Source organism: Suricata suricatta, chromosome 15 (genome assembly GCF_006229205.1).
Source record: "Suricata suricatta isolate VVHF042 chromosome 15, meerkat_22Aug2017_6uvM2_HiC, whole genome shotgun sequence".
Lineage (NCBI taxonomy): Eukaryota > Metazoa > Chordata > Mammalia > Carnivora > Herpestidae > Suricata > Suricata suricatta.
This window is the reverse complement of record NC_043714.1, coordinates 7324697-7349204: the sequence shown is the minus strand read 5'-3', so window position 1 is coordinate 7349204 and position 24508 is coordinate 7324697. Positions and strand designations below refer to the sequence as shown.

At 43.1% G+C, this 24508-nt stretch overlaps 1 long non-coding RNA gene across 1 annotated transcript; it reads left to right on the top strand.

Annotated features, from left to right (window-relative positions):
• Positions 1–7070: 7070 nt before the first annotated feature.
• Positions 7071–23458, top strand: LOC115279532. Its single transcript, XR_003903495.1, has 3 exons — positions 7071–7147; positions 18186–18245; positions 22923–23458. It is a non-coding gene; the product is annotated as an uncharacterized LOC115279532 (long non-coding RNA).
• The last annotated feature ends 1050 nt before the right edge of the window (positions 23459–24508 follow it).

Sequence of the window (24508 nt, the reverse complement as noted above, 5' to 3'; positions counted from 1 at the left end):
CACAGAGGGTCCATTACTCCTAATAATGGTGAAATGAACTTGATCACTTGGTTAAAGTGCTGTCTGCCTTTAATGACTCTAAAGTCATTGTTTTCCTTCTAAATTCCTAGAAGGGAAGTATTTTTGATACTCTATGTTTCCTGTTCTTCCACACTTTCACCCAGTAGTATTAGTATTCACTGATGCCTAAATCATTTATTACCATGATGGTTGCCAAATAGTGTAGCCTATGATTTTTTTTTAAAGTATTTAAACAAAAATTTGGTACAGTATATATAAAAGGTACCATTTTAACCTTTCTGGAGTGCCTAATTCAGTGGCATTAAGCACCATTGCCCGCAATACCACTCTGCCAGTACATCAGCTTCTGTCTGTTTAAGCATTTTCCCATCTAGCCCATCATTCAACATCTCTACTTATGTCCCTAGTCTGATGAACATAAAAAGCTCCATGTAAATTGGCGTTAATAGTCTCTAACATCATTAAGACCCTAAACATTTCCCGAAGATCTTTTATAGAAGTTCGTAATGGCTAACCCATCCTGAACTTTCCCCTGATCTCTTAAAATCCTCACTACAATGCCCTCAGCCTCATAGGTCATGAGCTCCATGAACTTTACTGAGAAAATAAAAGTCATAACCCTCATTCTAGAACTTCAGCTCTCCACCCACCACCCACAAATGTCTCCCATCTCTACTCAGACAACTTTCTCTCCTCATAGTTCAGTAAAGAAGAGTCCATTCCTTCTGTCAAAAAGAGCCCCACCACCCTGCTCACATGTTCCATTTGTCCCTGAGGATGAACACTCTTGCTCTATCTCAGGGAAGCCAAGCCTTTGCCCTCTGGCTTCTGGTGGAGTTTTTGGCCAATAGATTCTGGCAGGAGACTGGGGAGTGAAAGGAGAGGAAGTGATTGAGCCCCCTGGCCCCCTCCATGACCAGCCTTGAGTGTCTCTGTCAAGCCACAGCTCCTGCTGGAAGGTTCTCTCTTAGAGCTGAGACACTTTCTCCTCCAGCCCCTTCAGGCCACTGGTGGCAGTGGCTTCTGCTACTAGCCCAGGAGTGCTCTGTGCTTCCTCTTTGGTTACTACCCCAGCCCATATCATGGTAAATAGGCCCTTCATCAAACTCTCTTCAGTCATCCCTTTTGAGTGTTGGGACCCTGGGGTACAGATCCACCCTCTGTACTTCTTTATGGCAACTCTTTCTAGACGATGCCATTCTCTGGCTAGCTATCATGCTGATGATAAGCTAACAATAATAATATACCAATAACTATGATTTATTAAGTAGTTTTGAGATTCTAGGCACCATAACAACAGTTTAGCATGTGTGGTCTTATTTAATCCTTGCAGACGAGACTGCTGCCATCTGTTCACAGCCCCCTTTTACAGATGCAGGACTTGAGGTTGACAGAGGATAAAGCGATTTTCCCAAGGTCACATGCAGGAAGTGGCAGAGTTGAACCCAGGACTATGAGAGACTCACCTGTTAGACATCTAACAACTAGGATATATATCCTCACTCTCAGCCCAGAGGGGCTGTAAGACTTCCTCAAAGGGAAGAGGAGACCAGGAAAAAGTCCACCATGATCTGTGGTGTCACACTGATGATTTCTGTTATCTTCGGGTTTTAAATTAGGGGTTTGAGTCTCGTGGCTTATGAAGGACTCAAGGCAGCCAGCTCGGTGTCACGGCTTCCTCTGCCCGTGTTGCCCTGCAAAGCTGGAGCACAGTGGGGACAAAACGTTTGTGGCAGTGAGCAGTGGAGTTGGGATGTGTCACCCTCCAGGTGGGGATATGTTCTCCATTCTGGAAGCTCTCTGAAGCCCGTACTGTTGAGATTTTAAGGAGACTTCCTCATGTATGCATAATCCATTTATTAACTCCATCTACAGCCCCACCCCCTCTCTGAAGGAAGGGGGATAGGACTGAAAATACCAAGCTTCTCATCATGGCTTGGTCTTTCCGGTGACCAGCCCTCATTCAGGAACCATCCAGGGGCCCACCCAGAGTCACCCTTAGAACAAAGGATACTCCCAGGGCTCTTATCACCTAGGAAATTACAAGGGTTTTAGGAGCTCTGTTTCAGGATCCAGGACCAGAGGCCATTATACATATTTTCTGTTATTTCAGATTCTCTAACCTCAAAATGATAGGTGCTCCAAAGTCTCTTTTGGAGCCTCTGCAGAATGCTGAGTTCTCAGGTAGAACAAATGATGGGTGGGGTTCTGGTGATGAGAAAGAACGAAGCAGAAACATTATTATTATTATTTTATTTCCTTTTCAAGATGTTGGGGATAATCAGACAGGGAAAAATGCAAGTGAAGATCACATAATTATCATTCCGGACTTGACCTCTTTAGCTTTGGCCAGTACTTAGACATTGAACATATATCTAGTAACTGTGATTCAAATAAATCCAGTTCAAATAAATCTGAATACTCACTCTTGAGAGCCAATGATTGCCTCTTGGACCAAAGTGTTGCTCTCAGAGACAGCCCTTGGGGAGTCCCGACAAATGCATAATTTAGACTGTCCCACAGAACAGCTGCTAAGTTTCTCTCTTTTGCTTTTCTGGGGAGATGGGCCGCACACGTGAGAAAGATCCGGGAGGTCTGGAGCCCGTTCTGCGCAGCTCACCTCTGGCTTCTTCTCCTCTGGCCCTGGTCTACCTTCTGGTCTGTCACATCAGAGGTGCCTCGTGAGCAGAAGGTGACCGGCTGAAGAGGATGGCCCTTCAGCCCTCCATCTCAGGAGCCCAGAGGCCCAGAATTCCTCTACGTGTCAGAGCTACGTGGCTTCCTATTCTACTTTTGTTAGGTCTTCACGTTCTCTTCTCCGTTTTAGCCTTTGGCTTTGGGACTTATTTATACCTAAGAACCAGGGAAGAAAGGAGAAATGTGCCTCCATCATAGTTGACTACAGTTCCGTTTATTTACTGTCTACAGCGTAAATATGCGTGGTTTGGCATGTTCACCAGTTTTAAATCTTTTGAACCTAACAGGAGCTTGGTTGAAGGGAATATACTAGGGAGTCATTATTAAATAATTTTTCTTTTAATTTTTTTTCCAAAAAGGACCCAGAGAGCATTGAGAGATTCTGCAAGAAGACTCTCCCAAGAAATGAGTTTCTAATTTACTCCTCATCCATTTCAAACCTTTTAAAATTTTTTTCCCATGGGATCATAAAAGTGTTGCTTTCTTTCTTAGCATCTTAGATTTATTTTTTTATGTTTTTTTATTTTTATTTATTATTGAGACAGAGAGAAACAGAGCATGAGTGGGGGAGGGGCAGAGAGTGAAGGACACACAGAATCAGAAACAGGCCCCAGGCTCTGAGTTAGCTGTCTGCACAGAGCCCGATGTGGGGCTTGAACCCACAAACCGTGAGATCATGACCTGAGCCAAAGTTATACACTTAACCGATTGAGCCACGCAGGCGCCCCAGCACCTTAGATTTCTGAAGTTGAGGGAAGAAAGTCTGAAAGAGGGAAGGCCAGAGTACCTTCAGTAGCAGCAAGAAAGAAGCCAATTTCTTCATGCCAGAGGGTAGTAATCTGGTGAGTAGCAACTCTTTCCCTGTCACACCATTACTCTGGACGCAGTTTGCTCTGGTAGCCTTGAATTATGCACTTGAATATTGAATAAAATAAAACAAAATAAAATAAAAATCTTCCATCATGTGTCATTCTTTGTCAGTGTTGTTTCACCTCTGCAGCAGTAACTTCTTAAAGTCTAAATACTTTCCTATATTGGGTTTCTTGATAGAAATATTTCTGATTACTTTTTTAAGGAACTGTCCTAACTAGAAGTATGCCAAACCTTTTACTATATGTATCTCGTAAAAAGTACAATTCTTTGTTGGAAGGTTTTGTTTTTAATTTTTTTAATGTTTATTTATTTTTGATGGGGGAGGGGCAGAGAGAGAGGGAGACACAGTATATGAAACAGGCTCCAGGCTCCTAGCAGTCAGCACAGAGCCTGATGTGGGACTTGGACTTACGAACTATGAGGTCATGACCTGAGAAGAAGTTGGACGCTTAAAAGACTGGGCCACCCAGGCGCCCCTGTTTTGTTTGCTTTTAAGCCCAGAAGCTCTTCTGTCACTTTTACCAGAATCATCTGGGATGCACTTGTTAAAAATTCAGATTCCCACCCCAAACCTACTAAATTGGAATGTTTTCGATGAAGCCAAAGAGGCTACACATCCAACTTACTTTCTGTGTTTGAGAACATTTGTTCTATATCACATAGACACTAATCCCAGAGCACAGAATTCTCAATCTGGGCCTAAGCCATTATTTCTCAACTCAGGTTACGTATTAGAATCACCTGGAGTGTTTAAAATATAAAATTAGAATCACCTGGAGTGTTTAAAATATAAAATGTCTGGGCCTTACCCACCACCAACAGATTCTTGGTGGAGGAGATGTGATGGTGTGAGGATTTTTTTTTTTTTTTTTAGCTTCTAAGAGTTTCTAATTGTGTGACCATGATTAGAATTACTGGTCTTAACCTAGAGGCCAGAGAATTGCCTTTAGGGTATTTGTCACTAAACTCGCCAAAATTGCACAACCTACAAAAACTGGTTAAACTGCCCGGTTCATAGTGAATTCCTCTTTTCGAGAAGAGTCTTGACTCACTGTATAGGAATTCAGAGCCTGCTGAGTCAGCTAAGATGTCAGTCCAAGCTGAATTCATCAGTGCCTTTGCCTTGGAAGTATTTTTGTTCTTCAGCTCTTTTCACTTTTATTTTTCCATTCCTAGACTGTTTCTCAAGATACACATCACTTTATTTTTTTCTTGTAATAAAAACAATGTATTTATAGAAATAAATCTAGGCAATACAAAAGGTGTAAAGTAAGAATGAAAATTATCTCCATCCAGAGAGAAATCTTATTAACATTTTGATGAGTGCCTTTCCACATTTTTCCAGGCATATATAAAAAATGTGATCATATACATGCTGTTTTGTAATCTTTTTCATTAAATGTAACATATCGTGGGCATTTTTTATAATGAATATTGATCTTCATGACTATTTTAAAATCCACATAGCAGCATTCTATTGTATGGGCGTTATAATGTATGTAATGAATTCGCTATGGAGAATTGAGAAAAGATACTTTCCATTTTTTCACTATTACAAATGATGTCATGTTGAAAATCTTTATACAATATAACTTTGTATGCCTTTCCAGTTATTTCCTTCGGGCAAATTCACAGAAGTAATATTGTTGTTTGCATATTTTTATTTTTTTTAATTAATGTTTTTATTTTTTTATTTTTGGGAGAGCGCAAACAGGGGAGGGGCAGAGACGGAGGGACAGAGGATCCAAAGCGGGCTCTGTGTGGACAGGCTGACAGCAGCGAGCCCAGCGTGGGCTTGAACTCATGAACCCTGAGACCATGACCTGCACTAAAGTTGGGCACTCAACCAACTGAGTTACCAGGTGTCACTATTTTTTTAATGTTTACTTATGGGGGCGGGGAGAGAGGGGGGGAGGGGCAGAGAGAATCCAGGTTCCAGGTTCTGATCTGTCACCACAGTGCTCATCATGGGGCCCAAACTCATGAACCGAACCGTGAGATCATGACCTCAGCCAAAGTCGGTTGCTTAACCAACTGAGACACCCAGGCGCCCCAGTAGAGCATGTGACTCTTAATCTCAGGATCGGGACTTCAAGGTCCACTTGGGTGTGAAGCCTACTTAAAATAAAAACAAAATAAAAATAAAAAAAAGTAAAATAGCTAATGGTTAAATTTGTGTTACATACATATTACTTCAATTAAAAGAAACAAGCAACAAAGGGTGGAATGGGTGAGGGGAAGGAATAAAACCACTGCAGGATAAGCAAGAGAATGTTTTTGAGGAAAAAAAAATATTTGAGGCCAGACGTCTGAGGACATAAAGTGACAAAGTGCCAGGAGTGAACTCCGGTGCCAGACCTGTTTTCACACAACTTCACCCTGACAGGAGGGACCAGGAGGGCAGTGACCAACTTCTTGAAGATCATTCCAAGTTCTTCTCAAGTTACTTTGGATATTTGCGACCAAAACGGGAACTGAAAGTCAAAACAAACAGTAATTTAACTGTAGGGATCTCAGAAGAAGACATCTAAAAAACTAATACTAAGCAGAATGTCATCTTAGCCTTTCTCAGACTCAGTCACTCGTTCCTTCCCTAATGCGGGACTGAGTCCTCCTGGCATCCATGGCTCAAGTGACATTTTCTCTCTCCGAATTTGATCAGTGCTTCCTCTGCCAAGCAATCAAAGCCATTAAATGATAGTAGGTGTAATTTTTGCCTAGCAGTTGGGCAAAATTTTAGGATGACTAATGGCAGTATTGGTAACTGGAACAGCGCCTTCTCTGGCTCTGAAGGTAGCAGTGGAAGTGAGATCGGCTGCCGGGGCTGAGGGGCGGGGGGAGTTTGGTAAAATATGACCAGCTTTTTAATATGTGTACCCTTTAGGGGCACCTGGGTGGCTCAGTCAGTTGAGCATCAGGTCAGTGAGTTTGGGCCCCATGTAGAGCTCTATGCTGACAGCTCAGGGCCTGGAGCCTGCTTCAGATTCTGTGTCTCCCTCTCTCTGCCCCTCCTCCCTTCTCTCTCTCTCTCTCAAAAATAAACATTAAAAAAAAAAAAAAAAGAGTTGCATACTCTCCTGACTGAGCCAGCCAGGCACCCCTAACCACTGGCTATTTTGAAGTGCACAGCTAAGTGGTTTTCAGCACATTCATAGTGTCGTACACCCACCCCATCTAGCTAGTTCCAGGCCCTGCCGGCACCCCAAAGGGAGCCCCGTCTCCAGTCACTCCCCATCCCCTTGTGTGGTGCCTGTGTCAGCCTGACAATTGAGCTGAGGGACGGACAGTCAAAAGAAATGATCGGACATCAAACTTGTTTCTTGCAGGACATGAATCTCAGCCAGGAACGCAAAAATCGCTTTTTAGGATGGCTGTTATCAAAACAAAACAAAACACCAGAAAACCAGAAGAGAAGCGTTGGTGAATACCAGGGGAAGTTGGAACGCTTGGACACGGGTCAGAACGTGAGCCGGACGGCTGCCGAGGGAGCCAGGACGGCAGTTCCCGGGAAGCCTCAACGCAGAATGACGGTGCGATCCAGGGACTCCGTGTCCAGGTATGGACTCCAAGGAAAGGTGCGCAGGGGCGTAAACCGATACTTGCACACTCACGTTCACAACAGCGCCATTCACCATTGCCAGAAGGTGGAAGCCACACCAGTGACCCTCAGTGTGTGCGCAAACAGAACGTGGCACATAACGGCTAGTAGGATATCATTGAGCCTTAAAAATCAGTGAAATTCAGGGGCGCCTGGGAGGCTCAGTAAGTTGAGCGTCCGACTTCGGCTCAGGTCAGCATCCGACAGTTCAGGGGTTTGAGCCCCGTGTCGGGCTCTGTGCTGACAGCTCAGAGCCTGGAGCCTGCTTCAGATTGTGTCGCCCTCTCTCTGCCCCTCCCCCACTCACACACACACACACACACACACACACACACACACACACACACACTCTCTCTCTCTCTCTCTCTCTCTCTCTCTCTCTCTCTCTCTCTCTCTCTCCCCCTCTCTCAAAAATAAATAAAAACATTAAAAAAATTTTTTTTTAAATTAATGAAATTCAGACCCAGGCTGCAACATGAAGGAATCGTTAAGCCGTGCTAAGTCAAATAAGTCAGTCACAGAAAGACAAATACTATATAATTCAACTTCTTTTTTTTTAATAGTTTGTTGTCAAATTGGTTTCCATATAACACCCAGTGCTTCTCCCCACAAGTGCCCCCCTCCATGACCATCACCCCCTTCCCCCCCTCCCCCATGAGAGACTATATAATTCGACTTCTATCAGGTGCTTAGAGAAGTCAGATCAGAGACAGGAAGGATTGTGGCTGTCGGGGTCTGGGTGTCGGGGTCTGGGTGTCGGGGTCTAGGTGGGGAGGTGAGTGTGGGGGAACACGATCCCATGGGGAGAGGGTTTCAGTGGGTGGGTGGGTGGTGCTGGTGGTCGCCTAACACTGTGAATGTTCTTACCGGTCGGTACTCAACTGTACACTTAAAAATGGTGAAAATGGTCAAATTTGATGTTATGTATATTTTGCCACAATTAAAAAAAAGTACTAGGGTCCTTCCTCGTCAATGGACACAGCAGACATCGACGGAGGGTGATTTGATCATCAAAAAGAATAACGATTATATTAAAAAATTTTTCAGTCAGTTTTGGATACTGCTGGGGCACCAGTTAACTAGTTATTCTGAAAACTGGTAAATAAAGTAAAAGAATTATGTGAAAAAAAGATACGTGTAGAGAGCTAATATGTGCAGCCAGTCTTGTCTTGTTTTGGTGTCTATTTTCAGTGAAAACTGGTTAGTGCCTTGTGTGGCGGTCCCTTGCCAGGCTGACCGTGAGCTTAGCGACGGACATTTAAAAGACAAATGATCGAATAGCAAATGTGTTTCTTGTGGGGCATGAATCTCAGGCAGGAAGCAAAAAGGCCCTTTCTCCTGTATCTATCCCTCTGGCTGTGGAGACGCTATTACATTAGTCTCTCCTCGGAGCTGGATTAAATCTGTTGAAAATGGAAGTTAGGACACTGAAGTTAGAAATCTCTGAAGTTGGAATTATGGAAATATTCATAAAGTACCCATTTCCTCCTCGGGTTTGTCCACATTTGCTAGAAAACTTTATAAAAATTGTTGATCAGATTCTTCTCCATGGACAAAAAACCCTTCAAACAGTAAATGACACTAGCAGCTGTTTATATTTTATTTAATGTCCATTTGTTAATATCATAATTTATTTACATGACATTCCTTCAAACATTAAACATAAATGATTAATATTCCTCTAAGTAGTTAAATGCTACCTAAGATGAATAAAGCACAATTTACACATTTAACAAATTAAATTACCCAAAGGCTTAAGCATTGATTGCAAATGTATTTAACCAAACTCATCTAAACATTAAATAAAAGGGGCATCTGGGTGGCTCAGTCGGTTAAGCGTCCGACTTCAGCTCAGCTCATGATCTCGCGGTTCGTGAGTTCGAGCTCCCCATTGGGCTCTGGGCTGACAGCTCAGAGCCTGGAGCCTGCTTCAGAGTCTGTGTCTCCTTCTCTGTCTGCCCTTCCCCTGCTCACGCTCTCTCTGTCTCTCAAAAATAAATAAACATTTAAAAAATTAAAAAATAAAAATAAAAAAATAAACATTAAATAAAATCATGAATGTCCTCTCCCTAGTGCTTTAGATAACCAGCAAGAAAGCATGCACGGAAGGCAGTGATAATCACCAAACGACTTGCACTTACTAATACAAGTTACGAATGTGCTAATACCAGGGGTTGATTAATTGATCAGTTTCTTATATTTTTTTCCTGGGGTTGCCTTCCTAGAGTTGCAGAGAGTTTTATAAGAGCCTGAGAGGAAAACACCCAGACTTGCTGGGGTTGCAGGATCTGGTCAAGCACCCAATTCCTGAATTGTGCCTGTGAATAGCTTTAAATGTGAGCCACTGTGAAAAGGCTGTTCCCTTTTGATATCTCACTTTCTCCTTTACATCAATGAGGCTTTTAAATCCATGTTTTCCTGGAGGCTTTTAGTTCTTGAAAGTTTGCGGATTTCTGAGAAATGACACATTCTTTACCCTTTACATGGTCCGCATTACCAAGGTATCCTGCCATGGAGGCCTGATGTCTGAGTATTCCTGGAAATCGATGGGTTATACGCATTGTATACATTCATGTATAGACCGTATACATGAACACCTCTGGTATTCATGACCTGATAGATCTCAGTCCCCTGAGGTTCTGTTCATTCATTAAAGTATCTTTTTCTCTTTCTGTTTTTCATATTGTATGTTTTCTATTTTTATCTTTAGAAAAATATGACATCCTGAATTTGATCTTAAGCTCATCCAATGAATTAAAACATTTTTTTAACATTTATTAATTTTTGAGAGAGAGAGAGAGAGACAGAGACAGAGCACGAGCAGGGGAAGGGCAGAGAGATAGGGAGACCCAGAATCCGAATCAGGCTCCAGGCTCTGAGCTGTCAGCACAGAACCCGATGCAGGACTGGAATCCACAAACCATGAGATTGTGACCTGAGCCAAAGTCAGATCCTTAACCGACTGAGCCCAGGTACCTGATCATCCAATAAATTTTAAATTTCAAGTATTATACTTTCCAGTTTTAGAATTTTCATTTGGTTCTTTTTTAATGGTGTCTATTTCTCTGCAGGAATTTTCTCTCTTTGCATTAATTATGAGCATATTTTCTTCTATGTCTAGAACATGATCATAGTAGATTAAAAATCTTTGTCCACTAATTCCAACCTCTAGGTTATCTCAGAATGAGGATCTGCTCCTCGCCTTTTAAGTACAGGTTGTGTTTCCCTGTTTCTTTGTATGTCAGATAATTTTGAAACGTGTCCTGGATACTGTGAGTGATATATTGCATAGACTCTGGACTCTGCTATGTTATTGCAAAAAGCACGGATGTTCGTTGGGGCCGGGGGCGGGGGGCGGTGATAACTTGCTGAAGTCAAACTGCACACCTGTGGGCCCTGCTTCACTCCGCCTGGAGCTGGGCTGTGCGTGTGATTCTGAGGTTGAAGGTTCTGGGCCTGTTTATACACAGAACTTGGTACAGACTGTGGACCCCCCTCACGTTAAAACCCCCCAAAATGGGCAATTCACTCAGTGCCTTCCCTTTGTCCTTGTGTCCATCTCCTTTGAGTAGCTTCCCCCTTTTGCTTGTTTTTTAGTATCTGTAGGTAGTTGTTTTAATACTTCATCCGGAGTTTAATCATTGTTATCTGTGGGAAGACTCGTCCAATTAGAACTACCCAGCCATTGGGAGAACATCTTTTAAGGGTTCAGCCTAAAATTTCTAATTTACCATAATATATGTTGCTTTCCTTACTCTTTTGTTTGTTTGTGTTACAATATGAGGTCTCATTAGCCATTAACTGTTCTACTGCATCACAGAAGATTACAAGGGAAAGTGTTCCTCAAAAGAGGGAGGACTAGCAAGGTTGGCTAAGTCTTGTATCAGTGTAATCCTCTATTATTTTGCAGGAGTTTATGATGGAGTGATCTACGTAGATTCTGATTCCAGTAGGAATGAGTAGGATTCAGTGCCCCTCAGTTTTGAAGACACTAAAACTCAGAGAATTTAAATGTTGGTAAGGTCAAATCCTGGAGGCATTGGAGCCATTTTTCTGGCTGGGGTGAGATCAGATGAACCACGTTGGCCCTGTAATAGCAACGGCGCTCTCTAGGGATAGGGACGTTTATTTCCACAGGTTCAGTGTCTGGGCAGTTGATGGTGCCAGATAAAGACCTGCAAACGCCTTTACCAAATTCTTACCTAGGCTCCAGGCTCACTGTCCCTCTTTTGTATCCCGCTGCTTTCTTGATTACGACCAGTGCAATTATTTTGTTAGTTACACTAACATTCTAGTCCAGCCTCCTCGACATTATGTCTAAACACTTTGCTTGGTTGGATTAGTGAATGTCCCCCAGACTCTTGGGTAGAACAGTCACATACATTCACTAGGCTGAGAGCATGAGACCCACAGAGGGCAATAGTGTTGTTCCCCTCAAGCTGATATTCTTTACGTATTATCCAGCCTTTATTGACCAAGGGCAGGAGAAACTGTTGTTCTGTTACTTAAAATTATGTCTTTTTTATGTTCAAGATAAGATAATGAATTTCTGATATCCACTGACATTTTAGCTAATTTGGAGTAATCTTTCATTTCCTTGTCTTGTCCTCCCTCATAACTGGACAGTGTAAATGACCCAACTCACTGGGAGTCCAAGTCAATTCCATTGCAATAATGGTTCTTAGGGTGATGGCAACGTTGTCTGTGCTCCACAAGTGCCTGTCGCTGCTCTATGTGCTTTTCTTATTCCCACACACCAAGTATATACTATTACCTTCATTTTTACAGATACAGAAAATGAGGCACTGAGAGGGTAAGAAATTTGCCCAAGGTCACACAGCTTGTCAATAGTGGAAATTGGAATCAAACCTAGGTTTTCTGACAATATACTGAACTGCCCGTTGGTTAAAATTACTTTGCTAACTGTTACAGGCTGAATTGGGTCTCCTCAAAATTCATACATTGACCTCTAGCCCCCAGGATCTCAGGAAGTGACTGTATTTGGAAAGAGGGCCTTTAAAGGGTAAATCAGTGAAAAGGAAGCCATTAAAGTGGGCTCTGCCCGGCTCTGACTGGGTCCGCATGAGGGGAACACACACAGGGCTGCACCGCAAGAAGACTGGGTGAGGGTACAGGGAGGAGCAGGTCATCTGGCCCCGAAGAGGGAGGCAGCGAAATCATAATCTTGGATCTGGAATCCTCTAGAATGGAGAAAAAATACATTCTGTTGCCAAACCACCGAATCTATGGTATTTTGTTATGGCAAGGACCTCCCAAGCCAACACATTAATCTTGTTCAAAGTTAAGTCTTAAAGTTCTTTCCCCCTTATTTCATCTATTATTTTTCTTCCTTTCTTCTTTGTCCTTCCCTCCTTCCTTCCTTTCTCTCTTGCTACTTCCTTTTCCTCCTCTTCCTTCTCCTTCTTCTTCCTGCCCTGTCTCTCTCTATTTCCAGTCTCTTCTTAATCATCATGGGAGAGGGCTTAAATTCACTTGGAAAAAGAAATCACTGGTCCTACTGGCAGCACCAGACAGCATGTGATTGATTACAGCATTTGTGAGGTCTTTTAACAGATTTCTTTAATGTTTTATTTTTATTTTTGAGAGAGAGAGAGACAGAGTACAAGTGGGGGAGGGTCAGAGAGAGAGAGGGAGACACAGAATCCAAAGCAGGCTTCAGGCTCTGAGCGGTCAGCACAGAGCCCAACGTGGGACTCGAACCCACAAACTGTGAGATCATGACCTGAGCTGAGGTTGGACGTTTAACCAACTGAGCCACCCAGGCGCCCCTTGAGTTTCCAGTTACTTAAAAAACAACCTCAGAATAATTCTTACGCCAAACAGACAAATTTTGGGGTGGCACATTCTGCTACACTTCAACAGTGTTTTGTCCTCCTCTTAGAATATCTTTTTCTTGAGTGTGGTAGTTGTATATGGTCCAGTTTGGCCTATGAAACTTTCATCATCTAATATTATTATATATTTAAAAAATATACTTTGGTTCACAAGCCCATTAATTCCTATTAATTCTATTTCTGTTAATTTCTAGCTATGTGAGGAAATATTTACTAGAATAATAAACCTATTACTGAATCAGATAATTCTTTTTTCCAAATGCTAGCCAATATTCTCACCACCCTTTATGTCTTCTCTTTTATTAATTTTTTTTGTCTATTATTTATTTTTGAAAGAGAGAGAGAGGCACAGCATGAGCAGAAAAGGGGCAGAGAGAGAGAGAGAGAGAGAGAGAGAGAGAGAGACATGTAATCCAAAACAGGCTCCAGCTTCTGAGCTGTCAGCCCAAACCCACAAACCGTGCGATCATGACCTTAGCTGAAGCCGGACGCTTAACTGACCACGCCACGCAGGTGCCCTGCATTCCTGAGGTCTTTGCTGACTTTTGGCCTCTCTTAGCTGGTCGGCCTCAGGGTCTCCCCATGACTGTGGCTGCCCCGGGTGGTAAGCATGTGCACATGGCCGTGAGCCTCAGTGAGGCTGGACTAGCTCTCGGCTCTACTCCAGGGCTCTCTCTCCTTTGGAGAAAGTGGGGCAGCTTCACATTCTGCCATCTAGGGACCCTGAGATGGGCCAGACTACACTGACTGGTGAGCCTAGCCATGGTCTTGTGCCCCCTAGAAATCAGCTCGTGGGGGCTGACCGACTGGCCGCTTAATGTGGCTGTGATTAAAAATGACCTGAAGAGTGATCTTCTTCTCATTTAAATCCTCAGCGCCCAGCTGGCTAACACGGGCTTCATTATTTGGGTATGGTGTGGCCAACGGACCAGATGATTGCCATCAGAAAGACGCTGTGTGACTCCAAAGCCGCAGGAGAGGAGGGCACCCCGTTCCATGCTGGGCCATGCAGGGAGGCACAGGTGGGGAGGCAGAGGAGCAGGAGGAAAACTGGGCAAGAGCCTTTGCAGTGGCCTCCATGGGGAGGAACAGGGCAGGCAGGGCAAGTAGGTCCAGGATGGGCTCATTTGAATCCTCTCAGTGGGCTCTGGGGCATAGGGGCCGTCCCCGCTTCTCAGGTACAGGCCCCGGGGGCATTGGGGCATGTGAAGAATGGCTCAGAGTGTGAGAGCCCCATAAAGGGGACTCTGAATTGGTTGGTTTGCTCTTCAAACGTACACTGGGGTCGGGGTCCAAAGTCAGCTCCAGGTGAGGCTGTTCACGGAGTCTGTTCTGGGTACTATTTTCGGCCTTTCCAGGTTTTAGGGAAGTTACCCAGAAGAGTTGGGAAAAGAGGTCACTAAACCTCCTCCTTTACTGCCCGTGGCTGTTTTTACAGAGACGTGGGAGTAGTCGAGAGGGTCAGTGAGAAGGGAAATTAGTAGGTCTCAGCAGGGGTCCCACGCAGCTCTAGTCCTTCCAGACCCCACAAGGCTTATTCGTGGGCTGACAGGATCCTGGTGGTAACGCTGTGTCAGCAGCCCTGCGCTCCGAGAGCACAGATGAATATTCAGAGCTCCGGCGATGGAAATCTGGAAACCGGATGTCAGTGCTACAGCTTGAAAGCGTGATATTCTAACTTGTCAGGAAAGATTTTAATAAGAAAAGAGGAGGCAATTGAAAAGCCAAATCCCTCCCCTCCGGGACTAGAAAATCAGGTCTAGGAGGAATGTTGTGCTGGCTAACTCTGCCTCAGCATGACGGGGAGAGGAAGGGGGGAGGGAGGGGCAGGGAGGGGCGAGGAGCAAGGGGGTCTCACAGTGCCCATGATTCCCTGGCTGTTTCTCATGCGAAGTGCTCCCCCGTGAGGCCCACCTGCCCCCTGCACATACCCACCCTGCTCCCCTGTAAGTTCTTAGCCGTGGAAGGTCTAGAGCGTGTCTTAGACATCTGCATTTTCAATGAGCAGAGAATGCTCAGGTGGATGGCCAAGTGACAACCCCAGGTGTGGTGTGGGTAGGTGGGAGCAGGCACTGTCCCTACAGACGGCTGGGGACATTGTATGAACAGTATGTCCTGTTTACTATATTCCTGCTGTTCGGTCATCTGGGTCTCACTGACCATGTAGAGACTGCCCCTTCCAAGGCAAACTAATTCCTGGAGCAGCAAAACACCTGATATTCAAACCAATCAATCTGGAATCCATACACTTACCGACTTCCTTTTATCGAGTTCCGACCGTTCTGGACATGATCGTCCTGCCCTAAATCACTTGAGGGTCAGGTCCAGACTACTAGGGACCAGCCCTATAGCCTGGAGCCGACTGAAGGTATTCCAGATATGCAATCCTAAACCTACTGATCTGTTTATCTCACTGTACTCATTCCTTCAAGCAATGACCACCATAAACGCCTTTGCCCACATTTCCCCCACTACGCCTCTGCCACCTGACTGACCCTCATCCTTCACCATGCGGCCCTCCATGGTATGGCATGCCCCCTCCTCTTTGGAATAAACAAGTTTTTCAAAGACAGCCATCTTCTGACTTGTTAACCTGATTAAAAACAAGGGCTAAATTTTAAAATAGAAATGTAGGTGAGCTTATTTCCCCTTAAATGGAGTCATGACTTGCCCCCTAAAACTAGTTGTTAATGAGAATCACATTAGGAAGATTCTATAATTCACTCAGATCATGTCAATATTTTTACTATTGAATGGAAAAAAACGGTAGAAAGCATATCAACATTTCAGAGGAAGAAGATTGGAATCACTTGTAGGTTAGATGGCAGTCTTGGGTTTTAAAAATATCTTGACACTATAAATATGTCACTAGTACAAATCAAGGAAAGTTGAACAGAACAAATGTGAGGAACTCGATGAAGAAATCAGTTGCTTAATGATAGCTTAGATACGGTTCATATGAAAGCATCTTAGAGGGTGTGGGATGTAACACGGTGGCTGTAAAAACTCCAATAGTGTCCAAGTCAAAGGATCTCATAGTTCTATACCACACACTGTGTATCACATGAAAAAGTTTATATCCAGTCTGATCATCACTTTTCATGAATTAGAATGTGTTCATAAGAGGATGACAGGAATTATAATAGAGTGAAAGCCATCAACTGAAATAATGTTAAAGGTTATATACATAAAAGGTTTGGATTTATTCTGTATAGACCCAAGGCATAGAGCTAAGACCCGCAGAGAGATTAGCGGAGAAATGAATTTTACCCTTATGTGCAGAAGTGCTTTCTATTAATTAGTATTGCTCAAAAGTGGAATGAATTTGCTTGGATCACAGAAAGTATTCAGAGAATAAATAATCACTAGTCAAACATGTTATCAATGAAATTTCTGCATTAAGTCGACAGTTAGACTTGCCTGCTTCAAAGATACCTTCTTATATAAGATTAAAAACAAATTTCCTATTTTTCTGGTCCTAAGTTTTCTCATATAGAAGACAGTATATACCTCATAAGATTTTGTCAGTATATCATTATTTTTTCTGTTACAAAAATATAAAGGACTAGATTATTTTTCTTTAATCATATTGATAATATTTCTTTGGGGGAAGAAGCATAAATCTATGTGAGTGCCCAGGGCATATCTGGTTTACACCCTGAAGCTAAGGTTAAAGTACAAACTAGTTAGCCTCTTCCTCGTCATTCCCAGTCTTCACACAAATAGCTTGGCCCGAATGGTCAGTACCATTTCATCAGCGAGCTCTCTGTCCTGTAAACACCACCAGTGAGCTTCACGGTTTTGCAAAAGGAGGTAGGTGAGGCTTTTCAACTTTATTGCTGACTTCTGCTGTTTAAAGATCTGGACACAGAGGCTCAATTTCTTTGAGAAGCTTCTCTTTTTCTTTTCAACAAATTGTGGACAAATTAAACTGGGTTTAGCGGTTTCGTAGCTGGAGAAAACTGTGTCTTTCCTCTCCAAACTTCTGGCTTGACATCGACTCTCTGTTAGCTTGACAATAAAGAAACAAGAGACAGACTGAACAAGGCCCTGAACTGACCAGGTTGTCATATGAAACAGAATTTGGAAGGAGGCATCACTGATTTTATTTAAATCTATCACTTCTCCCAAACCAAGGATAATAAATTCCATCTGAGTGGCTCTACGTTTGGGCATCTGAAATGGATTGACGGCAAAATGGTGGGCAGAGTTACCGGTTTATAAATTTTATGGATGAAATTGGAGAAACATAGAACTTTTCATTGACCCCCTAGAAGCTTCTTTGCCCTAGTTTTATAACCCAGGGGACAAAGTGCCCCGAACTTTGTGCACACCTCCTTCACTTGGTCTGATAATGAATCCTCATTAATATAATTAATTAGACACTGAAGTTAATTACAACACCTGATGAATACTTCCTGCCACCTGAGCTCCTTAAGGTCTCTTATAACTGATGGTTATTCTGTTTGTTCATAATAACTGTTGGACTGTCCTCCCTGGTTGGACTTAGGGTAACTTTTCTAGGTTATATTGAAATCTTTTACAGGACAACATTTTTTCCTGGATGAATCTCATATGGAAGAGTAGCCAAAGGAAGCAGATGAAACAAGTGTTGTGGTGGCCAGACTCCAACTTTCTGGCCTTTCTCTCTCCTATGATTCCACTTAGGAACACACTGGTCTCTCCCATATTTAAGCAGGAAAATTCTTTTTTTAAATGTTTATTTCATTTTGAGAGAGAGAGAGAGAGAGAGAGAGAGAGAGAGAGAGAGATTGGGGGAGGGACAGAGAGAGAGGGAGACACAGAATCTGAAGCAGGCTCCAGGCCCTGAGCTAGCTGTCAGCACAGAAATAGAAATAGTCTCAAGAATGGTCCTGCTCTATAAATACTATAGTAAAGAATGGTTTAAAATCAACTATCAATACAGGAAATGCCTTTCAAAATTTAATTGGCTTATTGTCAACAACTATTTGTAGTTGGAAACCTCATGTAGATATCCAGGACTACATTTTTTTTTCAACTGATTTTGCCCTGAGGCTTTACCAGGACTCTGCTTAAAATGAATTGTGTCACAGGTGCCTCATTGAGAAAATTTTAATAGCGAACTTGAGAAGCTTATAAGTGCTCTGTATTTTTTCCAGGCCAAAAGGATATCAGGGATGTCATCCAGTGTGGAATATGGGGACCCAGCCTTGAAACAGGTACCGAACTCTGTTTTGAGGAAATGTTGGCCTTAACTTGAGCAGATTCCTACCCATCCATCTTTTGTCTGACATATGTCTGATGTTCTTAACTTTTGTAAGGTGATTCATATCTTTTAAAAATATATAGCTTTGGGGGCTCCTGGGTTGCGCTGTCTGTGAAGCGACTGACTCTTGATTTTGGCTCAGGTCATAATCTCATGATCTCAAGGTTTGTGGGTTTGAGCCCAAGTGGAGCTCTGCACTGACAACCGGAGCCTGCTTGAGATTCTGTCTCTCCCTCTCTGCCCCTCCCCTGCTCATACCCAGGCATATGCACTCTCTCAAAGTAAACAAACATTGAAAAATTACACACACACACACACACACACACACACACACACACACACACACACATATATATGTAAGGGTGCCTGGGTGGCTCAGTTGTTTCGGTGCCTGACTTTGGTTCCAGTTCATGAGTCTGCGCCCGGTGTCAGGCTCTGAGATTTTAGCTGAAGTTGTCCCGTTGTCTGAGATCAAGACAAGATTAATATAAACCCTTGCTTCAGACCCTGCATGAAATCTAATGTCTTCCCCCAAGTCCCTGTAGATTCCTGGAGGCTTTTATTCCCACAGTCAATTCTGGCTCAAAGTTCCTGCCTTGATGGAGTTCTTGAATGTCTCCCCAGCTCTCCCCTTCAGCTACTCTCCTCTGTCTGCTCTGTGCGGCCCCAGCGTGGAATTCGGTTGCGTTGGCTGGTTTCCATAAGCCCACTCTTTTGATACACTCTTTGTAGCAGAGTTTAGGAAGGTCTGGGGAGATGAATACTATTTAGAGATTTGGGGTTTGGGGACGCCAATACTACTTACAGATGATAGAATCCTAAAGCATTTAATGTTGATTATTGGACACTCCTTGCTCCCTTCCTTTAATGTTCTCTGGCCATGTTGCCGGAGGGAATAGCTCGTTGGCCAATTTCTCCCACAGGTGCCAGGCTTGTGGCTCAGCACTTCTTCCTTCTCTCCACTCAGGGGCTACACAACCCTGACAGTGGAGGTAGCTGGAGGTATGGGGGTACAGACGGGGTTCTATGGTGTGTGACCAAGGAGAGCTTTAAGGTGGCCCATTTCAAGACCATCAACTTGCAGACCAATTGATCTGCCTGAAAAGACCCCTGTGGTCTAGATCTTTTTCTGCTTCTATCCTGTCTCCTCTTTCCTAGTGACCCCCTTTCCTGCTTTAGAGAAATAGCATGCCTCTTGCCCATCCCAAACTTTATTATAGCACATTGCTTTGGAGTGTTAAAACCTTTTCACAAAGCAGTCATTTGAAATATTGATGTGTGTCTAAGAAAGTGATAGACTCTCACGAGTGGGTAGCTCATCCTTTTGAGGTCTGTTGGCTTACAACAAAATTGAAGGAGAACTTGATTGAGTTGTCAGCTGATAGATTATTTAAAAATACATTTTGCAGAAACACAACTATGCTAATTTGGGGAAATATAACTCAGGGAGAATCCAGCAGTTGAGTGATGCTTTTAGACTAAAATGCCTTCATTACCATCTACTTACTTAGGTGAGTCAGGCATTTTCAGCATTTCCTCCATAAAAAAAGGACAAGTCAGGGTGGAATTAATGTTGTGTCCTGTGTCATTCTGGCAATAAGTGTAGTCATATAAGGATATAGGAACTCAGAAAAGGAATGGTGCAAAATCTATTAAGATAAGCATTTCCAATTTTTCTTTTACATTTCACACAATATATAGGCACACCTTGTATTACTGCATTTTGCTTTATTGGTCTTTGCAGATATCATGGTTTTTACAAGTTAAAGGTTTGTGGCAACCCTGCATTAAGCAAGTCTCCTGGTACCATTTTTCCAACCGCATTTGCTCACATCATGTCTCTGTGTCACATTTTGGTAATTCTTGCAATTTTAAACTTTTCACTGTTATTGGACTTTTGATGGTGATTAGTGATTATGACTCACTAAAAGCTCAGAGGGTGATTGGCCTTTTTTAGCAACAAAGTGTTTTTATTTTTTTAATTTTTAAAGTTTTTATTTATTTTGAGAGAGACAGAGAGAGAGAGAGACAGAGAGAGAGAGAGAGAGAGAGAGAGAGAGAGAGAGAGAGAGAAAGTGCACACACATGTGAATGTGGGAGGGGAAGAGAGAGGGGGAGAGAGAGAATTCCAAGCCGGATGTGCGCTGTCGGCACACAGTCCTACTAGCGGCTTGATTTCACGAACCATGAGATTATGACCTGGGCCGAAATCAAGAGTTGGACATTTAACTGACTGAGCCATCCAGGTGCCCCAGCAATAAAATATTTCAAAAATTAATATATGTAAATTTTTAAAGGTATAATGCTACTGCACACTTAATAGACTACAGTTTGCTATAAACACAATTTTATTTGCACTGGGACACCACAAAATTTGACTCACTTTATTGCTATATGTGTTTGTTTGTTTGAATATATATATATATATATATATATACAGAGAGAGAGAGTGTGAGCAGAGGAGAGGGGCAGAAGGAGAGAGAGAGGGCAGAGAGAGAGAGAATCTTAAGCATGCTCCACACTTAATGAGGTTCAATCCCACAACCCTGGGATCATGACCTGAGCCAGAATCAAGAGTCGGAGGCCTAACCACCTGAGCCACCTGGGTGCCCCCACGATATGTGTTTTATTTGTGGTGGTATGGCCAAATCTGTAATGTCTCCACGGTATGCCGTGTGGGATCTTGTTCTTCAATAGTGTACTACTAATAACTGTAATAATAATTCAACCTACACATTTTTAACAATTTAGATTCATAGGGAATAAACCACCAACTTCAGATTTTCCTAGGGTGATCCATAATAAGGCTTTCAAGCATGAAGTCTGAATAAAATGCTATGACAAAAGTGGGAAAGAAGTCTAAGCTGAAGGATAAAACGTGAACAATAGCAAAATGCTGGGAGCAGCACTGGCCTTGCTGGATGACACGGTCACAGTAAGGAAATGGCAGACATTTGCACGGCTCCTGCCATGAGAGGCGAAACTGGCATCTCCTTCTGCTACTACTGCTCATGTGAAATTAAGCCTGTTGCTATTGATTAGGCCTCACAATGTTCCAAATCAGGCTGATATTCCCCACACAGTTACCCCATGAGAAAAAACATTTTCCTGTCTCTGCATAAGCGATTTTAGATCAAAACCCTATAGATGTTTGACAAAAGGCTCTTGTAATGAGCCTTGCAGACCCAAAACACAGACTTGAAAGGGTTAAAAACATGAGAGTTGCATTTAAGTCTGGCCTGGAGAAAAGGAGCATAAATTGGAGATTGGAAATTGAAGACAAGGTCAGAACATGGACCCTTCCCAAGGTCCACATTCTACAAATATCTTCTCTTGTGCTGAGTTCAGTTATGAGGATGGATAAGAAAATGGGAATCCAGGTGCAAGGCTGAGACACCGAGGGCCCCCACTGTGCTTGTATCAAAGAAAGGGCTTGCTCACACAACTTGTTAACAAACGTTCTTTCTCTTGTAGTTTATAAGCCAATCACAGTAACTCCTAGCCTATCTATATACAACTTAACCTATGTTTTAATCTTAGCTTTACTAACTTAAATAATATGTATAGTATCCTGTTTATTACTAAAAACATCCTGTTATATTCTTGGTTATAAAATTTACTCGACTTCACTGTACGTGCGCTAGATGATTTGGTTGTAACTTGTTGATTAAGAAACAAAGTCATAATTATTGGCAAAAAAACCAAGCCATACAAAATAAGATAGGTTTGTTACTTTCTTAATCTGGGGGACTGACACCAAGAATGAATGGGATGGTTCTAAAAAAAAATACTTCTGTAAGACTTGTTTCTGTACACTTTCCATGATTAAAGCATTTTATCACAAAGTATTAGTCACTGTAAACATTTCTATTTTCTGATGTCATATTATTGCTTGATCAATAAAAAAAGACACCAAAGCAGACAGTGCAGAGATGCCTGCCTGGTGATGAGGAAGAAACTCGAGGCTCTCTCACTCTCTTTGCCGACACTGTCCATCGTTCAGGGAGCCCTGGACCTGCTGGAGCTGGACTCCGGCAGCAAAGGATGAGATAAACAGAAGTGTAAGGGGAAATGATTCTAGTAAGTTCTTCCTGTAACTCCATAGGTCATCCTGCACAGGCCTTGGGGCAAATGTGCCCAAACCACTTTGGAGGGTGCCCCTGTAATTCAGGCAGCAGGGCGCTTCTCCAGTGTGCAAGAGGCTGGGAGGTGGGGGGAGGATGATTAATGATCACACTCCCGCACAAGTCATTGCCGCCAGTTGGGGCTTCTGGGTACACTGGCCTTAGAGTTATTACTTCGTTTTGCTTTTTTCAGTGTAGTTACTTTTCAACTGAAAAGCAAAAAATGCTTTACGAATACCAACCAATAAAACCAATCTTATCTCTTCTTCCCAGATGGTGGAATAAAGACCTAAAACTATCAAGGAAGGTTTCTGAAATATTACAAGCAAGTGGAAGGAAGAGGAAGAGGGTCCTTGGGTCCTCGTTCTGGGATTAGCAAGCTGCCTTTTGGGGCTGCAGGGGTGAGGGGAGGTAACTCGCTTGAGGATTTTAGCACGGGGGTGGCTCCTCATGACCTGGTCACATAGACTGCTGAGTAACAAGCTTTTTCTTTTGATGTTTTCCAGAATTGCCTTTTGAGACAGGCCTGATGAAGTCTGTCCCTGCCAGGTCCCTGGTACCCTTCACCTCGGGCCCCCATGCCTGTCACATATGTCAAAACTAAAGAGGATTTTTCGCTGAGTGTGTCGGCTCCTTCCTTCACTTCCTGGAACTCACGTGAGGGGCACGTGTCAGCACCACGGAGGGAGCAACAGGAGAACGGCAGGGTGTGCCAGGAGAGGTGAAGAGAGCCAAGGCGGCCCCCCGTCAGGGAAGGCACTGCTGTGGGGACGTGCTTTGCTGATTCGGATAATGCTCTGGACCTCGTCTAGGTCCCTCACGGACCCCTCAGGACACAAACACCTGTATATTTAGGGCCAGCAGCTTGTCTGGTCCACGAGGAAAAGCTAACTTCCATCCACTGCAGCCCCTTTGAGACAGGAGGGAACCCCTGACCTTGAGAGGCTGGAGTGGAGAATGAGGGTCTGGGCAACGGATGCCACCTCTGGTTTTTCCCTTTGGGGTGGAATTCACATACCATAAAATTCACTCTTTTAAAGTATAGAATTTAGTGGTTTTCATTTTTTTAATTTATTTTAATTCAGTGGTTTTAGTGTATTCTGAGTTTTGCGACCATCGCCAGAGTGAAATTCCAGAACGTTTTCATGACCTTGGAAAGAAACTTCCCGCCCATTAGCAGTCATTCCCCACTTCCTCCTCCAGCCCCTGGCCACCCTTTCTGTCTCTACAGATTTGTCCACTCGGTCTATTACGGGCATTCCAAATAAGTGAAATCAAGCACCATGTGACCGGCATCTTGCACTCAGCATAACTATGTTCCCAAGTTTCTTCCATGTTGTAACACATGTTAATACTTTCTTCTTTTAATGGCTAAACAACATGCCACTATATGTATATGCTACAATTTGTTCTTCCATTCGTCAGTTGATGGACATTTGGATCATTTCCATGTTTTGGCTATCACAAATAATGCAGTTACGAACATTGGTGGAAAAGTTAACATTTTTAAAAGTGCATACATTTGAGAGCTCATTTTAGTCGAATGATGCTGATAGGCTAGTCAAGATTCATTGATGCAGACCTTACGTTTGTATGGCTAGTCCAAAAGCCATTGTGGGTTGGGAGTAATATATCTGTTACTCTGTTACAGATCTTTGTTCACTTTATTATGCATCAAGGATGTGAAGAGAAAATGTTTATTCGCCTGACTCATCTACATATTTTTAAATCACGTTTACCAATTTAGTTCAAAAGTGTTGCTGGCTGATGATGTGCCTTGGCCGTGTCACATTTGTATTTCAGAAATGGCTCTTGACATACAAGATCTTCTATGGTTTGATTTCAGTCGATTTACTAGCCCAGTGACTTCTGAACTGAGTACTGAGGGCCTTTGCAAGAAAATTACAGGAGGGGTGTAGAAATATTTTAAGGTTTTGAGTTCAAGGTACTCAAAACTAGGTCCTACCAGTTGAGGATAGATCACTAGTTCGAACGTTAGTCACACATTCTGTCGAAGAAATATCTTTGTGAAGCAGGGATTTGGGCCGGAGCTCTGATAAAATGCCAGTACTGCCTGAAATCAGTGTGGAAC